Source organism: Eptatretus burgeri, chromosome 5, assembly GCF_056783735.1.
Source record: "Eptatretus burgeri isolate ZD-2024b chromosome 5, Ebu_testis_v1, whole genome shotgun sequence".
Taxonomy (NCBI): domain Eukaryota; kingdom Metazoa; phylum Chordata; class Myxini; order Myxiniformes; family Myxinidae; genus Eptatretus; species Eptatretus burgeri.
Genome location: NC_140965.1, coordinates 29,615,086 through 29,635,146, shown reverse-complemented (window position 1 = coordinate 29,635,146; position 20,061 = coordinate 29,615,086). Strand labels below are relative to the sequence as shown.

The window sequence follows — 20,061 nt, the reverse complement described above, 5'->3', positions numbered from 1 at the left end:
CTGCTTAGGCAGCAACAATGCTCTGCACAGAGTGTGGTCCCGATGGATGGATGAATTGGTCACTGGCTTTAACACCACGACAAATTTTTTGTTATGGAACATAGATATTGAGCAAACAGTTTCAAATGGAGCACCTCGCCGCCATAAGAGCATTTCAATTGCATCAGATGTGGCAATAAATGTGATTTGTTGCTTCCAGCTTGCCGGCTCGATGACACAAGATGCCATTTGCGTTGTTGCCACCTCCATCCCGACCCCGTTTCGAATCCCGTGCGGGCATGGGCAACTTGCTCGTCTTTTTGAATGAGTAAATGCATTCAAAAACTTAAATACACTTGGGTGGTGCTCTATGCGAAGACCATCTAGAGGTTTATTGTTTGTGAAGGTGTTAATACACTTGGGTGGTGGCTCATGCTAGGACTCTGTCATGGAGATTGCTCTTCGTGAACGCATAAATAGACGTGTGTCGAGGTCCGTGTTAAGACCCTGTCACGGAAATTGCTCTTGGTGAACGCGTAAATAAACACTTCAGGGTGGTGGTCCGTGCATGGTAATACCCAATGGAAATTGCTCTTCTCAACAAAGCAACGTGACCCTTTTGGCACACCTTTGGGGCTTCAGCAAGCAGGTAAAAGCGATCAGTCCCGAGCGTTTGCAGTCCGCTGAGGAATTATTAACCGCATTCCGTGAAACGCACCTGCGATGAAGGGAAAAATACGATTACATAAACGCCGAGTGTCCCATAAGAAGCCCTCTGAAAAGGATGGAATATCTTTAAAGGACATGGCTCACATTTCTCAGGATGTGGAACATACGTCATGGTCCAGCAAGTAATATGACATTTTGATGAATTTTACAACACTTGATATTTCTTCATTCGACAAGCCCTGGGAATAGAACCTGCCACGAGATACGTTAAGACCGGTGTGGCTCAAATAAAGCGGTTGCATACAAAACGACACCCGAGGCATAAACAAGCGCAAACCCTTGCATCACCTCCTCGATGGCCTTTAGACCGCAATAAGTTGGTTGAGAGCCAGGCACAGCGCCAGAACGCACTGGCTATCGGGGGCGGTGGGTGCGGGGTGCGAGGGGGTTTCGTGCGACGGACGTCGTGCGAGCGACGATCATCTACTTAGAGCTAAAACACCCCCTGCGCCTCCGAGCCGGGGTGGTATCGCCTGGTCTGCACGCTGCGGGCAGAGGATATGTCGCGCACGAGGCGGAGCGCGCACCCATTGCCGGGACGCAGCCGCCGGCGGAGGGTCGCCCCACTGCGAGGTTCGCTCACCTGCAGCCCGGAGACGCCGGCCCATCTCGCGGGAAGCAGGTAACCCCATGCACGCGGACGTGCCTGCGCACGCCGCGTACATCGTATGCGCGCCGAGGCCGGATCGTGCATATCCAAATGAATTCTCGGAAATAAAGAACGGAATGTCGGGTTCGGTTAATGCTCCGCCGCGCTCGGAGAGACCTGAACGTGCGCCGAACCTGCGCGGCTTGGTCCGGAGCGCTCCTCGTGGGAATTTTGATCGGAGCGTTTGGTATTCGTGATCAGGGTTTGGGACGTCTCCGGTGTCAAGGGGCGCAGGTTGGTTTTGGGGGGCAGGGGGGGGTTTGCCTCCAACTCATGCTGGTATCGATCAAACCGATTGTATATTGAATATTTTACCATTTTTTTTTTCTTTTCTTTTTTTTAAACATCAAAACAACCCGAAAACAACATCTACTGATTGGTTGATAATCTTTCCTTTCGCGTGCAAACTCAGTCCCATGAGACGTTGATCACGATCCTTAATTCTGCTCCTGGATTTTCCGTTTTCATATTGTAATAATGATTTGTTGTCGGAGTTCACTCATTTATTCAGACGTCGTGAATTATTTACAGTCGCCTTTGCCGCTGCGCACAGCTCGAACCAACAAGAAAACTTTTATACTTTTACCAAACTTTCTTCCTCTCCTCCTCCTTATCGATCTCCTCCCCCTCATCCTCTCGCCCTTCTCGTCATCCTCTCTCTCTCTCTCTCTCTCTCTCTCTCTCTCTCTCTCTCTCTCTCTCTCTCTCTCTATCTCTATCTCTATCTCTATCTCTATCTCTATCTCTATCTCTATCTCTATCTCTATCTCTATCTCTATCTCTATCTCTATCTCTATCTCTATCTCTCTCTCCAGATCTCTCTCTCTCTCTCTCTCTCCAGATCTCTCTCTCTCTCTCTCTCCAGATCTCTCTCTCTCTCTCTCTCTCTCTCCAGATCTCTCTCTCTCTCTCTCTCTCCAGATCTCTCTCTCTCTCTCCAGATCTCTCTCTCTCTCTCTCTCTCTCCAGATCTCTCTCTCTCTCTCTCTCTCTCCAGATCTCTCTCTCTCTCTCTCTCTCTCTCTCTCTCTCTCTCTCTCTCTCCAGTTCTCTCGGCCTCTCTCTCTCTCCCGTTCTCTCTCTCTCTCTCTCTCTCTCCATTTCTCTCTCTCTCTCTCTCTCTCTCTCTCCAGATCTCTCTCTCTCTCTCTCTCTCTCTCTCTCTCTCTCTCTCTCTCTCTCTCTCTCTCTCTCTCTCTCTCTCTCTCTCTCTCTCTCTCTCTCTCTCTCTCTCTCTCTCTTCCTCCTAAAACGTAATGCTTCGGGAACAGGTTTACCGAGCGGTCAACCGATTTACCTGTCCCACCGAAATGAAATAACTTTTCCCGGTGTAGCTCGACCTTTGCTTTTCTTGGTGGTGGGATCCGTCCCATTTAATACGTTCAGGATTTGTTCCTTGAGGACTGAAGTGAGAATAATGTGGGTTCGAGTTTGGTTTTTATTTTTATTTTTTAGCATAATGTACCGAATTGTCCAAGAAGTCCAACTCCGGCCTTTCCGCACACCTTCGAGTCGTTCACCTGTGAATTGAGTTTTCATCGCTTATGCACTATGATCCTCGAGGATGCATGGAGTGGAGCAGCTTTTAATAAGGTATTGTTTTTCCTGCTGGAGCAGTGGAATTTGGTACTTTTAATAATCAGCGGGTGTAATAATTTGCCTCTGCACCTCTGTATCCATAAGCATTAGCTGGCTGATGTGTGTTCCTTCATTTGGACCGGCCGAGACTAAAAACCAAGCAAGGAGACTGCTTTGAATGTATTGGGGGAAATAGAGTACGTATAGGTCCGGGCGTTGCATCACGTTAGGTCCGTGCACCAAAATGCAAAGGAGAAAGAAAAAAACTTTTAATTGCGAAAATGCAAACGATCTGGTTCTCCGGTCGAAATTATGCAGGTAATAGGCCGACATAACAAGGACTGCTTTTCCTGGAGGAATAAAGATTCCGGAGGCATCTTTACACAATACTGCCTGCATACATATGTACTTCATTACATACATACATACCCATGCTGCTCTTGCTTGGGAAGAGTGTGCTTGTATCTGTGGTTCCCCAGTTGATATGATGCGGATTCCCTGAGGTCCATGTTTCCTAAGCATGTAAGGATGAATGACGATATGTACTTGTTGTTTCCCTTGTATATCCTTGTATGCATATGCACCTTTTTTATTCAGTGATAAGAGGGGCAAACAAAACATTCGAAAAGATGGAGATACTCACTATACTATACTACCAGGACAAACGAATTTCATTTCTCACTGTCGTGGCCCTTCACTTCAATGCACTTGCTCCATTTGTCTTTCAAACCGTCTATGCCTTGGAAAATCGAAGTTTTCAGATCGCTACTTGGTCAGTTACACGTCGTCGGCTTATTCGTGGCCAAGCAGGTGTGTGACATCAATTGCTCAAACAGGTCATGGTCATTGGGGGATCAGAGTTTGGGTTGGGGTTAGGGTTAGTTGTTTCTGTCTGTCTCCGTCCGTCACGCTATCTCCTTCTAAACGGTTATGCAGAAATCCACCAAACTTGGTCTTTCTGGTCACCACATGACACGAAGGTGCGAGAGCAGGATCGTTTTGGTCCTGCACCCCTGGGGCCCTGAGTGGGGTCAAAAGGTCAAACACCAAGAAATGCAATTACAGGAATATTTTCAAATATTTTCAAATGAAACTTTGTATGCGCAGTCATCATTGGGGGACACATGAAATGTGTAACCATTTTATTATTTTCGGGTTGTCCGTCTGTCTGTCCGTCCGTCCGTTTGTGCTAATTTGCTTTGTTTTCTCTGCAACCGCTTATCTGATTGACGCAAAATTTTCAGCAGAGGTGTGACTCATGGAGAATGTTTTTATAATTATGATGTCAGAGGGCATGTGGTGTAGTAGCCATGTTGTAAAAATTTGGACCTCTGTATCTCTGAAACCACTCCTTGGAAAAAAAATTGCAACTTGGCGCATGCCAAATACTCGCCATGGGAAACGAGTGTGATTTTTGAAGATGTCATAGGTGGTTTCGTTATCACGTCATAATTCCATATGCCAAACGCTTTATCCGATCAATATAAAAAAAAATTGAGCGTCAACAAGGGCTAAATTGTAATTGGGGGGGGGGAATTGATGACTTGATTGGTCACTTGGTTTGGCAGCCATATTGTTTTTAACATAAAAACTTTTAAAAATCTCCAAAACGGCCAAGCAGATTGAAGCAAAACTTTACAGGTCTATCCATCCATGAGGAACAAAATGTTCTCCAACAATGATGTCATAGGTCACATGGTTTGGCAGCCATTTTGGATTTACCCTCAATCATTTAAAAATCATCTTCTCCAGGAAGGCTTGATAGATCGAGGGGAAACTTCACCCACATTTTCCCCAAGTCTTGGGGAATGGAGAGAGCAGGGTGTTCACAAATAATTTATTGGTCACATGGTCTGGCAGCTATATTGTATTGAATGAAAATCTTTAAAAAAATTATTTCTTTTGCACTGCTTCGTCAATCGACGTAAACCATCATAATTATGATCTAGTAGTCATGTGGAATATAGGTTTTAGATTTCAACCTGATTGGACACATGATCGGGCAGCCAGAATTATTTAATATTTTGAATCTGGGTTCAAGGATTTAAATCAAACTTGAAACAAATATGTATAATGATGCAATAATGTGGGCGGAGGCATATCTGGCGATGTCGCGACATCAAAGTGTGCCCTTCTAGTTGATCTCAAAATATGACATTGGGTCATTCCTGATGGAACATTTTGCCATCTTTCAAGATTGCTTTTGATGGGAAGCATGAGGATTTGCAATGGCACGTCACTCTCGTTCCAGGGTATATGCATAGTGTAATTTGTTTACCTAAACATCGCAATACTTCATGACTGCTGCCTTGAGCTGGGCAGCAGTTTGTGTGTCATTTGTATCTTGTGGCCATCCTGACATGTAGTCATCTTGAAGGGACTTGCATCCAGACTTGAAGTCTGTCCCATTTGGTTACTGCAGAATCTGAGGGTGCATCTTCGCCACACATGGCCAACATTTGCTCGTGGATTTGAAGCTGGAACCTTTTTGCATGAAAAATTGATGATGGTTTGATGCTCAATTATCTGTGCTGTCCCAAATTGTATGACATATTCAAGTTCTACATTAAACTCTGAAATGACAAGGCTGGATGAATTAACAAAAAAATGGCATATAACAAGCATACAGGCAAGTTTCTAATCATGAAAAAAATAATTTCTCTGCAATTCTACAAATGACCCCATTCCTCCATTTGAAAGCTTCTTGAAGTAGGATAAATCAATGATCACTGAAAATGCTGATATTTATTGTATACAAAATCAAGGCTTGTGGTGGAGCTATAACATAGAATGGATCAGGATATAACAGAATAAAAAGAACAGCAGAAAGAGAGGGGGAGGGGGGGGTAACACACCAACAGGGATGAGGGACAAGAATAGGGGGATTTGGAGAAATAAGGGATATGGGGAAGAATAACGGCTAGCGGAGTTCATAGAGGGTGAACAAGATGGATGCAGCAGCAAACTCTCAGGAAGGTTGGAAAGAGCTGGGCTTTGGGAGGATTAACAAGTTAATGGGGGTAGGAAAGATCATGGTTTTTGATGGGGGGTGATGTAAGATGGTGGAAAACAGCTGTCTGTAAGACCTGGAGGCAGTGGCAGATTAACGCACGGGCATGCAGGGCCCGTGCCTGGTCAGGTTAGATGTCGGAGCTTGTGACGGAACAGCGCGTCGCTGCGTCCACTTTCCGCTGATACTCCAGGAGCCTCTGTCTGGCCATCCCCCAGGCAGATGCCTGGCCGATTCCCATCTCCTTGAGATGCCGATCAACCTGCTGCAACCACGAGGCACGTGGTCGGTGAATTGGCCTCCTCCACTCACGAGACTCCCTCGCTGAGAGAATCTGGTCAGCAGGATCAGCCTCAAGAAAACGAGCCAAATGTCCATACAGCTGCAGCTGACTATTCAAGCAACAAATCTCATTTGAGTCTCTCTCAGCGGCTGCTCGTTGGATGCAAAGTCCGACCAGCGATAGCCAAGGATTCTCCGAAGAGACCTATTACCAAAGGAATGAGGTTTCCGTCTCATATCTCTGGTCAGAATCCAAGACTGGAAGCACCAAGAACCTGAAGACTCAGACTTTCGTCCTCCTGCACATGTACCGACAGCGCCACACACCATTATCCAGTGAATCCATGACTCCCCAGGCCCGACCCAGATGGCTATTGACCTCTGGCTCACAGCCAGCAGAGACATGGATATCTCTGCAAAGGTAAGTGAATCACTCCGTGACTTCAACATCCTCACCACAAACAGGCACAGACAGGACAGCAGCATCCAAGATGTCATTGAAAGCCTGGATCTTGGTTTTGTCCCAGGAAACCCGTAATCCCAGCGGCTCCGACTCCTCATTGAACACTTCGAGGGCCCCCAAAACGATATCTAGAGTGTCCGCAAAGATGACTGCATCATCTAAGAAATCAAGGTCAGAGATCTTGACATTTCCAAATGATGCACTGCAGTTTGATCTCTCTGACATCCTCTCGAGAATTCAGTCCATACAAGTGCTGAAAGATGTGGGGGCCAGTACAAACCTCCTAACGAACTCCAGCAATAACTGGAAATAAATCAGAGATGGTATCACCACATCGCACAACACTCTTAGGACCAGGGTATAGTTCAGACATCCGATTGATCCATTTTGGTGGCACCCCACGAAGACCAATAATCGTCCAGAGGGCATCCCGAATCAGTGAATCAAACGCTTTACAGTGATCAACATAGCTGCAAGCAGCCCCTGCCGAAACTTTCATCTGTGTTTGTTGAGGACCCGAAGAGCAAGGATACGGTCAATCGTTGACCTCTTTGGTGTAAAGCCTGAGTGCTCTGAATGCTGTTGTTCACCAGATGGTGGCAGACTCTATCAATAATTAGCAAAGACCTTGCCTGGCAATGAGAGCAGCATCACCCCTCGTTAGCTGCTGCAGTCCTGGCGATCACCCTTCCCTTTCCAGAGAGGGACAACAAGGCCCCTCTTCCAGTCAGTTGGGATGATGCCTGTGTTCCAGGCAGAGCACAAAACTGCATGCAACGACACGAGTGCAGCATTTCCACCAGCCTTGAGAAGTTCGGCATGGATGCCACAGATCCCTGGAGCTTTGCCCCGTTTCAACTGGTTCACCGCAGCCCGTGTTTCCACAAGTGAAGGTGGACCACAGTTGATTCGTGGGTCAGCAACAGGGATTGTAACACCCTTGACGTCCAACTCGACAGCTGGGGGATCAGCCTGGTACAACCGCTCAAAGTAACCGGCCCAGCGGGCCTTCACTTCAGACTCCTCTGTCAAGAGCCTACCACTCTCTGCTCAAACTGCAGTGCTCCGAGGGATGGGCTTGGATGAACGTAATGCGCGAATCCCCCTGTAAGCGGGACGAGAATCACCTGTCCACAGGTGATGCTCTACCCCCTCACAGATTCCTCGCACATAGGCCTCCTTGTCCACCCTCAGTGCACGTACAGTTTTACGCCTCAGCTCCCTGAACAGCTCAGCTCTGCCATTCAGCCTGGCCCTGCGACTCTGGTCAATGGTATCCAGTGTCCCTTGAGAGACAAAATTCTTCTTTGCCCTGCGGTGAGTTCCAAGACATCCACCGGCAACATCAAGGACGGTGGTCTTAAAGGCGCTCCACAACTCTTCAGGACCCCCCAAAGCACCCAGACCCCCCAAGTGTCTCCTCAGCTACTCTCTCATCCCTGAGCTTGGCAACATCCAGCCGAGGCTGTGATGGTACCATTCTCGAGGATTTAAGGTGCAGCTTTAGAGTTGCTACAACAAGCCTGTGGTCAGTATTGAGGAACTGAGCACTCCGGTAGACCCTGCAGTTCTGGATCATCCTCCAGCGACCATCAACGAGCACATGGTCAATCTCCTTTGCCACACCACCTGCACCCAAGGGCCCAAAACTCAATGTGGCTCCCAGGCAGAGGTGGCGTGAGTGCCGTGCAACCCATGTAATTGCATGGGATCCTCAGATAACATGAGGCACTGCACGACCGATTGTGGTGCACAATCTTTTGAAACATTCTCCCCCCCCCCCTCTTCCCAAAGGTGGGGTCTCACTTTCCTGACAAAACATCAACTTATAAGTGGTGATAAACACAGCAAGAAAAGAAAAAAAAAAGCAGTCACAAAATTAATTGATTTAAAAAATGTTTTCCCCTGATGTTTTACTAGACAGGGCTATTACAAAATTAAGGGGTGAGGTTAGGTTACTCTCAAAATCAAGTGGAATTCCAACTATGTTTTTTTGTTTACAAATGCAACAATCATAGAATTTGTATAATTCCGAATGTTAATACATATCGATATTGTTTCACAAATCCACATTACAATTTATTTTATGATCACAAAACAACCGTCATATTAGCAAATGGACTAACCTGTGTGCATGGCAGAATGTTTCGGTTTTTAAAATCAGAGCACCTGTTTCCAAGGATGAAACAAAATAACCCCAACGGTGCGGAAAGGCGGAAAATAGCTCAACAAAAGGTGAAAAGGATTGAAAATCACCCGAAATTAACTTTTTTTTTCGTTACACAAGTGGCAGAACCAGAAAAGCATATTCTGTTTCGCACATCAGGGGTGTGTTCCATTACAAAAGGGCTTGTAGAAAGCTCGCCAAGTGGTTTAAGCACTCAATCAAGCACTCCACAAAACACTTGATAAGGAATGGCTGGCTTAGCAAGCGATAGCAAGCTTATTCCGAATGGAACACCTTATCATGGGATTTTTTTTTTCCAAAGTGGGGGGAAAGGCAATAAAACATAGGAATTGATCAGGATTTTTTGCAGTCAAGTCTAAAGCAGATGCAAAAATAATATGGTCCTTTCTTTTGGACGTTTTGGGCCTCAATATTTTTTGTGCCCAGCGCCCCAAAACTTCTTAATCCGCCTCTGCCTCGAGGGAAGAATGAGATTGAAGAGGATGTGCAAGTCGATTCTACAGGTGGGGGGAAAAAAAAAACAGAGGAACGAATGAGTGGCGTTGAGCAGTGGTTCTCGATTTTGGGAGTTTCACCAGAAGAGAATTGATGGTGGACCATTTGAGCCCTGCAGAAACCTGGGGAGGACAAAGTGCAGAAAGAGCAGAGGGTGCAAGACCAGAAAGGAGGCGGTATAATGGGTTGTTCACAAACCCCATAACATTCCTTGTTGTAAAACCTTTTTTTTTTTCCCCCTGTCGCTCAAGTTCAGTTATATCTTTGGTTGTCATGTCGCGTTTTCTAGGGGAAAGCCATGCCACACTGAATAAAATATTTGCTCAGGAATCCATATTGTTATCTGGCATATTCTGCTGTGTGAAGAGGTTTGTCTGAAATCTATCCACACATTAGGTTTAATTAAAGAATGATTTCAATTTCTGATTGCTTTCAAAATGCATGTTTTCATGGTTTTGGATGTTGATCCATAATTGCATTTATGCACGATTTGTCACCATGACTTGGCATGTGACAAATGCTGGTGGTTTGCCTTCTGCCTTTGCTTGCAGCCATGCTTGCTAGTAGTATCTAGAATACAGCATCTTATTCAGGTTGAGCATGAATGAAGATGGGTATTATCTTTGTCAACACAAGTTGTGCTCCGTGAACTATATCCATGCACAATATGTCTCCAGCTGCCTTTGGAGTTGCTGGCAGGGCACTTATGGTGAGATGGAGGAGACCATCTTGGTGAATGAGTAAGAGAGTGGTAGAAGCAAGGGCAGCTTGTGTTTATACCCTTTTGTAATACCTTCTTTTCCTCTCGGTACAGAATAAAAAGCAGCAGACACTTCCTCCCCCAACAAGCAAGGTCAAAATTGTTTGAAAGAATGAGTATCGGCATTGTTGGCATTGCACAAGAGTTGGGGGAACTTTATGTAATGGATATGTAGCCCTGCACATGAGAAGCTTTTGTAGCCCTCCGACCTTTGCAACGCTGAGCAGCAGGTGAAGGTCAATGGAAAAGAAGAACGTTTGAGATGCTCATATCAGAAGTAATGATCACAGGGAAACTGTTGGAAGAGTAGTCTCACCTGGCTACATGTAACCTGTAACATTTTACAAGCTAACCAGGGTGAGCATAAATTGCTTTCATCTCAAGCGATATTCATCTCGTAGTGATTATTTTGAGAGCGTTTCTAACATCTGACATAAATAGGTCAAAAGCTACTTTTTCAAAGCCGAGCCCCAGCAGCAGCATACGAGGGCCATTCAGAAGGAGATAAGAACGCAATATTCGTTGGCATCATTTGCCATTTATTTTTGCTCTTTATAAACTTGCACTAAGCTATTATGTGCAATTAGTTTCATTAGTCTGACATTGTTTATTGTCAGTGTATAATCAAGAAGTTCCCTATCCCAAACAGTTAAGGATCTTCCTGAAATTCAGCATTAGGTGTCGTAAAATATTTATACAAAGAAGGTGCCACCTCCAAAGAAATCCACAGCTGCTTGCTGGATGTATAGGACGAAGCTGCGCCATCATATTTATGCTATATTAGCCAAATGAGCGGCTGACTTCATGTGTGGACAGTAATCATGTTGAGGTCAGCAAAATAATTTTACAAATTTGGAATTTCAAGGTAGGATTTTAATCATCATTCATGAGCACTTAGACATGTCCAAGGTCTCAGAAAGATGTGACCCCTGAAAAAGCCCTCATGATTGACAGTAGTCGCCACGACCTTGCCCATTACCTTCTTAAATTGTTCAACGCAGATCCAAGCGACTGTATAATCTGGTAACTGGTGACAAAATGTGGCTTCACCCTTGATATTTTGAAACCAAATTTTAATCCATACAATGGCAGCACAAGGGAGGGATCAACACTACCCAATACATTTCACAGCCAAACTTCAGCTCGCAAAAGCATGACTTTGATATTCCTAGATATGCCAAGGGAATCCTGCTGAACGATCACATGCCTTTCAAAACTACAATCACAGAAGGATATTACATCACCCTCATGCAAAAATTGCGGCAGCCCATCAATGAGAAACAGCGAGGGATGTTGATCATCGGCGTGTTTCTCCTTCATGAAAACCCGCATGTGCACAAGGCATGTGTTGTGTAGACTGCCATTCATGACAGTGGAACCTCCATGGCCAAAGAATTGCAACTGACTGAAACAAGCAAGATGGAGAATATCGAACACTTCTATTTTGCTGCTTGAGACGGTTCGAAGGACACTTTTTTTTGTATACAATGTCGAGGCTCGCATGAGAGCTAACATACAACGCACAGCAAGGGTGGAATGAGATGAGAGGGGTGGGAGAGGGAAGGACAAAACAATGGAGAACAGAGACATTAGGAGATCTCTGGAAGGGAAAGGGATGGGGTGGAGAACATGGGGTATACAAGATGGACATTACAGGGACTTTCAGGAAGGAAAGCAGGGAATTTGAAGGAGGTGGGTGGGTTTGGGGTGGATTAACGGGGGTAGAAAAGATCGAGGATTTGGATGGGGGAAGATAAGAGGTGGTGGTGAACAACTGTTTTGAAGGCCTGGAGGGAAGAATGTGATTGAACAGAGTGTGGAAGTTTATTCCAAAGGTGGGAAAAAGAGGAATGGAAGAGTGAAGGTGAGCAGTGATTCGTGACTTTGGTAGTTTTACCTGAAGGGGGTTGTTGGTGGACATTGAGCGCCCTGCGGAAATATGGTGGGGACAAATCGCAGACACAGCAGGGGGGGAGAGACCGGAGAGGAGACGGTAGAAGACAGAAAGACCACCAACCTGCCTGCGGTGATAGAGTGATAGGCCCAAAGACTCAGCCTCACCGTGGGAGATACCAATGATCCCAAATGCCTTGGTTTCCACAGTGTGAAGCCGAGAAAGGTGAGAGACAGGAGCACCAGCCCAGAGGGGAGAGCAGTACTCCATCAGGCTGCAGACGAAAGCTTTGCATGTAGTCAGTAGATCAGGTGGGCCGAGGAATTATTTTGCACAAAGGATTCCCAGTTGGCGACTGGCTTTGGAGGCGAGGTTGGAAATGTGGCTTTCCCAGGAAAGATCATGGCAGATAGTGAGACCCAGAAGCTTGAAAGAAAGGACTTCTTCCAGAGGATTGTTGAGAAAGTCGATGGGGGTGGTGGGGGGGGGGGTTCTAAACGGTCCTTTCGGAGAGACAAAGTGAGAGTGTGAGATTTGTCAGGATTGAAAGACATGTTCCACGTGTTGGACCAGTTTGTGATTTTATCCAAAATTCCTACACATGTAGGAATTTCCTTATAACCAAAGGACACAATTGAAAAATATAAAAGTCAGTTTGTCTTGGAATATCGTGAGTACTTCTGGCTGTTAAATTTTTGAATGTGGCAATTGTTTCTCTGACATTTGTAAAATATAAATAATACTTCCTCTTTGAATTAACATGGCCCAGGATGGGTGAGTGAAGCCAAATATAATTAGATATTCCACTATTGTTGGATATAAATATTCTTTGCTGCTTGATTGTGGATAACACAGCCTGCCGTGAAATATCTCATTTTGTGTAAATTTATTCCGCCCCATAAAACAAATTATTTTATTTTATGGACAGATGTTTTCAAAAACTCACTTGATGCCTATCTCATGCATATGCAAAAGGGATTAGCAGAAGGAAATGGACTTTTTCAATCCCCTTTTTAAGAAGCTGCTGGCAATAATTCCTTGTCCACATGAGAATATCTACCATGGTTTGCATATACCATCATTATAGCTTATTGTTTTTCCATTGAAAGAGTTTCAATGCAACTCTGTTTACTCATTTGCACTCTGAGCCGCTCCCCTTGTTTCTGACAGAACATATTGAGAGAGCTGTCCGTATTGCCAATTGCCTTGCAGGTTGAAAAAAACCCCTGAGAGGCAAGTCGTTCACTTGATGACCGATTTTGATACAGTATTATGACTATTTTAAAACGAACATAGTGCCATTATTTTACATCTTCTCAAAAGGTTAAACCAGTCCATTGGTGAATTTCTATCTTCAGGATACACACACACACACACACACACACACACACACACACACACACACACACACACACGGCAAAGCAAGCACCCAAGCAAAAAAACTCACAAACACATGCATGCACACACGACAAAACACACAAACATGAAAACAAACACACCTAAACATGCATGCACACACAACAAAATGCACACACAAAACACCCACACACGCACTCTTGCATGCACACTCAACAAAACACTATGGATGTGACAAAACACACACATGACAAAACACACACACACACACACACACACGGCAAAGCAAGCACCCAAGCAAAAAAACTCACAAACACATGCATGCACACACGACAAAACACACAAACATGAAAACAAACACACCTAAACATGCATGCACACACACAACAAAATGCACACACAAAACACCCACACACCCACTCTTGCATGCACACTCAACAAAACACTATGGATGTGACAAAACACACACACACACACACAGACACACACACACACACACACACACGCACGGCAAAGCAAGCACCCAAGCAAAAAAACTCACAAACACATGCATGCACACACGACACAACACACAAACATGAAAACAAACACACCTAAACATTCATGCACACACAACAAAATGCACACACAAAACACCCACACACCCACTCTTGCATGCACACTCAACAAAACACTATGGATGTGACAAAACACACACATGACAAAACACACACACACACACACACACACACACACACACACACACACACACACACACACACACACACACACACACACACGACAAAACACATACATTAAAAACATTTACACCTAAACATGCATGCACACATAACAAAATGCACACACAAAACACCCACACACCCACGCATGCTTGCACACTCAACAAAACACACATGCACGACCAAACACACATACATGACAAAACACACACATGACAAAACACACACATGCATGCATACATGACAAAACACACATGACAAAACACACATAAGCGACACACATGACAAAACACACACATGCATGCATACATGACAAAACACACATGACAAAACACACATAAGCGACACACACATGACAAAACACACATGTGACAAAACACCCATACACATGACAACACACAAATGTGACATGACACACATGACAAAACACACATAAGCGACACACGACAAGACACACATGACAAAACACACGTGACAAAACACCCATACACATGACAACACACAAATGTGACATGACACACATGCATGATGAAACACACATACATACAAAACACAACAAAACACACACGGCAAAACTCACACACACACATGACCAAATACACACAACAAAACGCACACGTCAAAAAACATACATGACAAAACACATGCATGACCAAACACATACATGACAAAACACACACACGACAAAACACACATGGCAAAATATACACAAGACAAAACACAAATGCATACACACACACACACACACATACACACACACACACACACACACACCATAAAACACATGATGACAAAACACACACCCATACATGCATGCACACATGACAAAACACACACATACACTCACACATAACAAAACACGCACACATGAAAAAACACACCTGACAAAGCACGCAGACATGGCAAAACACGCACACACGACATAACACACACGCATGACAAAAAACACGCATATCAAAACACACATGACAGAAACAGAAAAATTGGATATATTTTCGAAAATTGGCCTACATTGACCTCAAAAGAGTGATCGCTGTATCACATGGCCATGAAACACATGGTAAAGTTTCAATTTCCTCCGCTGAATGTTTTTTGATGTACGCTCTTTACAAAATGCAGACACGTGCAACGTACGTTCCCTACTGATCACTTAACCCCGCTTTCCGCTTCACGAGCGCAGGGTAAATGTAAATGCTGATAAATCCACTACATCCCTGTATACCTTTGTTAAACATAACATTGCCTCTATACCTATCATAAACATTATTGTTGGGGAGGGAAGAGGGGGCAACCCTTCAGAATGCCAACCTCCAACTTTTGCCATTTTGTTGTGGAACCTTGCTTTATCAACATGGAAGGAACTGACTGAGGCTAACTTCAGTTCACTTTATAAGTCTCACAAGTGTGTGTCCATCTTTAGGTAAACGAGAAAACATCTTGGAAAATCTCAATACTAACGACATCAAACAAGCAGTCTCCTTCATCAAAGTCACAGTGGCAGCATGTCAAATCTATCTCTGATGTTTTCTCTCCCTCCACCCCCTCTCCCACCTGAAATGGTATCACCAAAGACTCTGCTCAAGATAAGAGACAATGTCTCAACTCAGTGTTTACTTCCGATACACATGTCCCCAATCCATCCCAAAACGTCCCCATCTTATCTTTTTGTCCCCACAGCATATTGGACTAAGAAGTTCTGTCTAGCCTCAAACTTGCTTCACAATGGACCCATATGGAATCGGAGCCCAGGTTCTCAACTCCAGCTTTTGCTTCTCCTCTGTCTGCGCTCTTCAGCCTATAATTATCAAACGTCACTCTCATCCACAAGATGGGTGCAAAAACAGATCCTCTCAACTACAGACCAGTTAGCTTGCATTCAATATAAGCAAAGTCATGGAATCAATCATTGCTCCTTATGTCAAGTCTATCCTGTTTTCAAACAGCCTGATCTCTGCCCATCAGTTTGGATTTTGTCCTGGCCAGTCAACTCTTGACATGCTGTTACTTCTTTCTCAGTAATGGTTGGAGGCCCTAAATCTCTGTTTAAAAAGGTCGGGACCATTGCACTGGATATGTCTTGTGCATTCAGCATAGACTGGCATCCTTCTCTGCTTGCCAAGTGGACTACCTTTGGCAAACAAGGTTGCCTGCATAACTGACTATGACTCCTCCACTTAAGCAATTAATATGTTGCTACCATTGGAACCGTCTCCTTTCTCATTGAAGGCTGAAACGATCCAAGGCAGTGTCTTAGGCCGGGTCATGTTCCTCGTCGACATAAACGACCTCTCCGATGTTTGTTAATTCCCTCGCTCATTTTGTTCAACAGTTGCCCCCACTGACCCACCGCTAGGTCGTTGTCTTTTTCCGTCTGTCACCTCACTCCTCTATGAACCTCAATCTTGCATAGAAACAAAATGACTGGTGTGAACCATATCCCAAAGTTGTAATAATACACCATGAAAGAGCTCACAAACCTTTCCAGCATGGCAAATAATTAATTACCCACACTCATGTGTGTGCGTGTGGTGTGTTGTGTTGTGTGGTATGCACTCGTTTAACAACTCAAGCTTTCATTACATTCGTTTTAGGTTGCACCAACTCTGCAATTAGTTTAGTTACCATCCAAGCCTGGTGTTGGCTTGGTGGTTAGGGTGGCTCTCTTGGGATCTTAGGCTCCTGAGTTTGAGCCCCGTTGGCTATTTAATTAACACCGGGTGGGGTTGAATCAGCCTGTCATCCTTCTAAGGTTGGCGAAATGAGTACCAATGTACTGGTATAGGGGCACAGCATCAGTGGCATAGTTGTGCCCCAACAAAATGATACATGGCTACCTGGCAGCCAAGCTGTCATATGGTAAAGTTTACAAAGGCAGAATAAGTTTACCATCCAGATAATCTCCATATGGTTTCATTTTGAATGTCTGAGCCAAATTGTTTCAGTGTTAGGGATTAGTTTGCTTATGAAATGTAGCCATTATATCTGTCTGTTTCACCATGGATTAAAAAGGCCTACCCATGGCAAGGTAATTTGTTAAACTAATCATGTACACATACCGTATATGTGTGTTATTAATCACAATAAACATGCAAGTTAAATCCGAGCAAACGTTCTCATTGTGATTTATCATTTAATGAGTTGAAAAATAGAATTTATTAACTTGACAACATTTGGGTATTCATGACCGATTCTCTGTTGATGTTGCACTAAACATTATTATTATTATTATTATTTTTAATAACCTTGTTCCTTGGAGGCAGATGCATTCCAAAGCCTGCATTGTTGTACTGGTTCATATTTTCTCCTTTTTTGATGCCCTGTTCTTCGAAGGAAGTTCTACGATGAGGTTGTAGCCCCTTCAAGGGTCACTTAACCAGCTCTGCGGAAAGACTGAACGAATATTTCCACCATTAATAATACTTAAATAATATTTTTGTTTAATATTATCAATGCAGTCAAAGACATTCACATCTCATTACATAAACAGCTTTCAAAACGAATCCTTTAACAACCTCTATTGCCAACAAGTAGCTTTCCGACTTATAACAATGACATGCGAGAGGTATACTTAAAGACATGGAGCTGCTTCTGGGTTGATAAAACTTTATAAGAGGCTGCAGCAGGAGGGGATTGCTGAGAGGGAAGATGATGAAACTCAGGAGGAGAGGAACATGTTAATAAAATAAATCGAAATTATATTCCAGAATTTTCACAATTCACAACGTAATCTACATATAATGGAGCAAGTGTATGGGATTATGTATGTAGGTATGGACTGTATATTGAATATCCGCTCTTGACCCATTGGTGGGACAGCTGACCTGACGTCACCCACAATTGTAAACTGAAATACTGAACCAAAAGTACCCAGAACACCGAAAAGACCCCCCCCCACCACCCTGTGGACCCAAACGACCCTGACGACCTAAATATCCCTGAGGACTCAGACTCAAGGACCCAAAAGATCCAAATGACCCCAGAGACCCAAAATACCTTCAAGACCCTTAAAGACCCAAAATACCTGAAAGATACTGAAGACCCTTAAAAACCCAAAAGACCGATAAGACCCCAAAATACACAAAACACCGCAAACACTGAAAGTCCCAAAAGACCGAAAAGACTCAAAATATCCCAAAGACCCAAAACACCCAAAAGACCCAGAGTACCGAAAAGACCCCGATGACCCCGAACGTGAGCGGTTGGTACTTCCATGTTTTCAGTGATTACTTTTGGTTCATGTTCCCACAAATTCCCTGGAACTGGGACATCAAAGTTTTTACAGATGTTCCAGCAGATTTCTTTACAAACTCTGTTGTGTCGTTGTTTGTACAGCTGTTTTGACTTTTTTTGTTTTTTTTTGTGTGTTCTGTCATTAAGCATAACATATCATTCTCTTGACTAACCCCACCTCCACCTCTCACCTTTCACTCTTTTTTTTTCATACTTCTCTCTCGGTCTCTCTCTTACCCCCTTCTCGCACCCCTCCATCCCACAGTATAGCAATGTTTGGTGAGGCATAGCTCTCCCCACTCACCCCTCACCCCTCTTTTCCTCGCTCTTCTCTCCTTCCTAGCTTCCCCTCCTTCTCTCTCCCTACTCTGTCAACCATCCCCACCCCCTCTCCCTTAATACCCTCCATCAGTGAAGCGATGGGTTGTATTTGAATATGTTGTATGGTTGACTTCCTAGAATTCACAGACTGGTATTTGTGTATTTGTTTGTTTGTTATGCTATTCTTTCTACAGTTGCAGGCTGTTTACATCCATACTTGCTACATTTAATAAGCATGATCCCATTTAGGGTATAGGGGTGTTTTTATCTTTGCCGGTGGTCCTGGAGGAATGGGGAGGGGATGCAAATTCTCTTTATAAATGTGTATCATGTAGCAGTGCCTCCAGGTTGGGGAGGGCATTACAAGTCTCCACCATCTACAGCACAGTATTCCTGTCTCCATGTTTTCCAGTGCAGTGAGGGATTTTGAATTATAAGCAGTAGGTACGTATGTTTTTGCTTTATGCACATAGCTTCATGGGTTATTCTTTTTTTGCCTTCACAGAGCTGTCAGTTGCTTATACACCACCCAAATAAAGGTATGCGTCAGAAGAACATGTTGCCTGCTTGGAACTAGATCGCCTGCAGGGTGGGTACACTTCTTGTAATTGGAACAGAGAGGTGTGCATCCTTCATGTCTTGCTGAGGTCTTGTAATAATATCCCACTGTGTGGTCTTAAAAGACACACAAGACACATTTAGGCTCTCAAGTAAAGATGTGTGAGGCATTCACCTTCACAGCAGGCTATAGCCACCTTGCTTAATCTACTCAAAGGCCAAAAACACCTTTGTTTCTGCTTGAGACCAAAAAAATGAAGGAAGATAGGTTGGCAGTCTTTTTCGTTTCTCTTATTTTTATTTCCATCTGAATTTCAAATGTCAACTCGATATCTGCAATAACAAAGCGAATCATCAAGGGTAAGTCCATGATTTAATGATGGCCATATTTTTCTTGGACCACCATATAACATTGATCGTCAACATTTAGGGATAGAGTGTAAATTATTAAGAAAATGTCTCCCTATCTACAATCTTGTAAAGCCGAGCATTGGCTTAGCAGTTAAGGTTGTTGGGTTGGGGACCGAAGGGTCCTGAGTTCGAACCCCTGTTGGCCATTGAATTAACAACAGGTGGGATTGACTCAGCCTGTAATCCTTCTGAGGTCAGTGAAAGGAGTACCGGTGTATTGGGGTGATAACCACTTCGGGTAACCTGCGTTGGAGTGGCAACCTGTCCAGGACTGTACAACCTGTCCAGGACTGTACTCCTTGTCAACGAAATTGCCTTGGCAACCCGATGTGCATTTACGGTGTAAAAGGAATGGTATTACTATATTATCTGCAATCTATCCATCAAACTCAACATCATGAAAATTGACGGAAAATGATTCAAGTTGTGATCAAAAATG

The 20,061-nt window shown here is 44.1% G+C and overlaps 1 protein-coding gene across 9 annotated transcripts in view; it reads left to right on the top strand.

Moving 5' to 3' along the window:
- Nucleotides 1-1,110: 1,110 nt before the first annotated feature.
- LOC147026140 (bifunctional heparan sulfate N-deacetylase/N-sulfotransferase 2-like) overlaps nucleotides 1,111-20,061 on the top strand; it is a 555,697-nt gene continuing 536,746 nt past the window's right edge. For 6 of the 9 annotated variants that reach the window (XM_085881257.1, XM_085881255.1, XM_085881258.1 and 3 more), the window contains exon 1: nucleotides 1,111-1,330. The gene's annotated coding sequence lies outside the window, so the exon portion shown is untranslated. Of the gene's footprint in view, nucleotides 1,331-2,627; nucleotides 2,951-20,061 lie in introns of those variants that run through there. The other 3 variants (XM_085881252.1, XM_085881251.1, XM_085881253.1) reach the window with 2 other exon arrangements.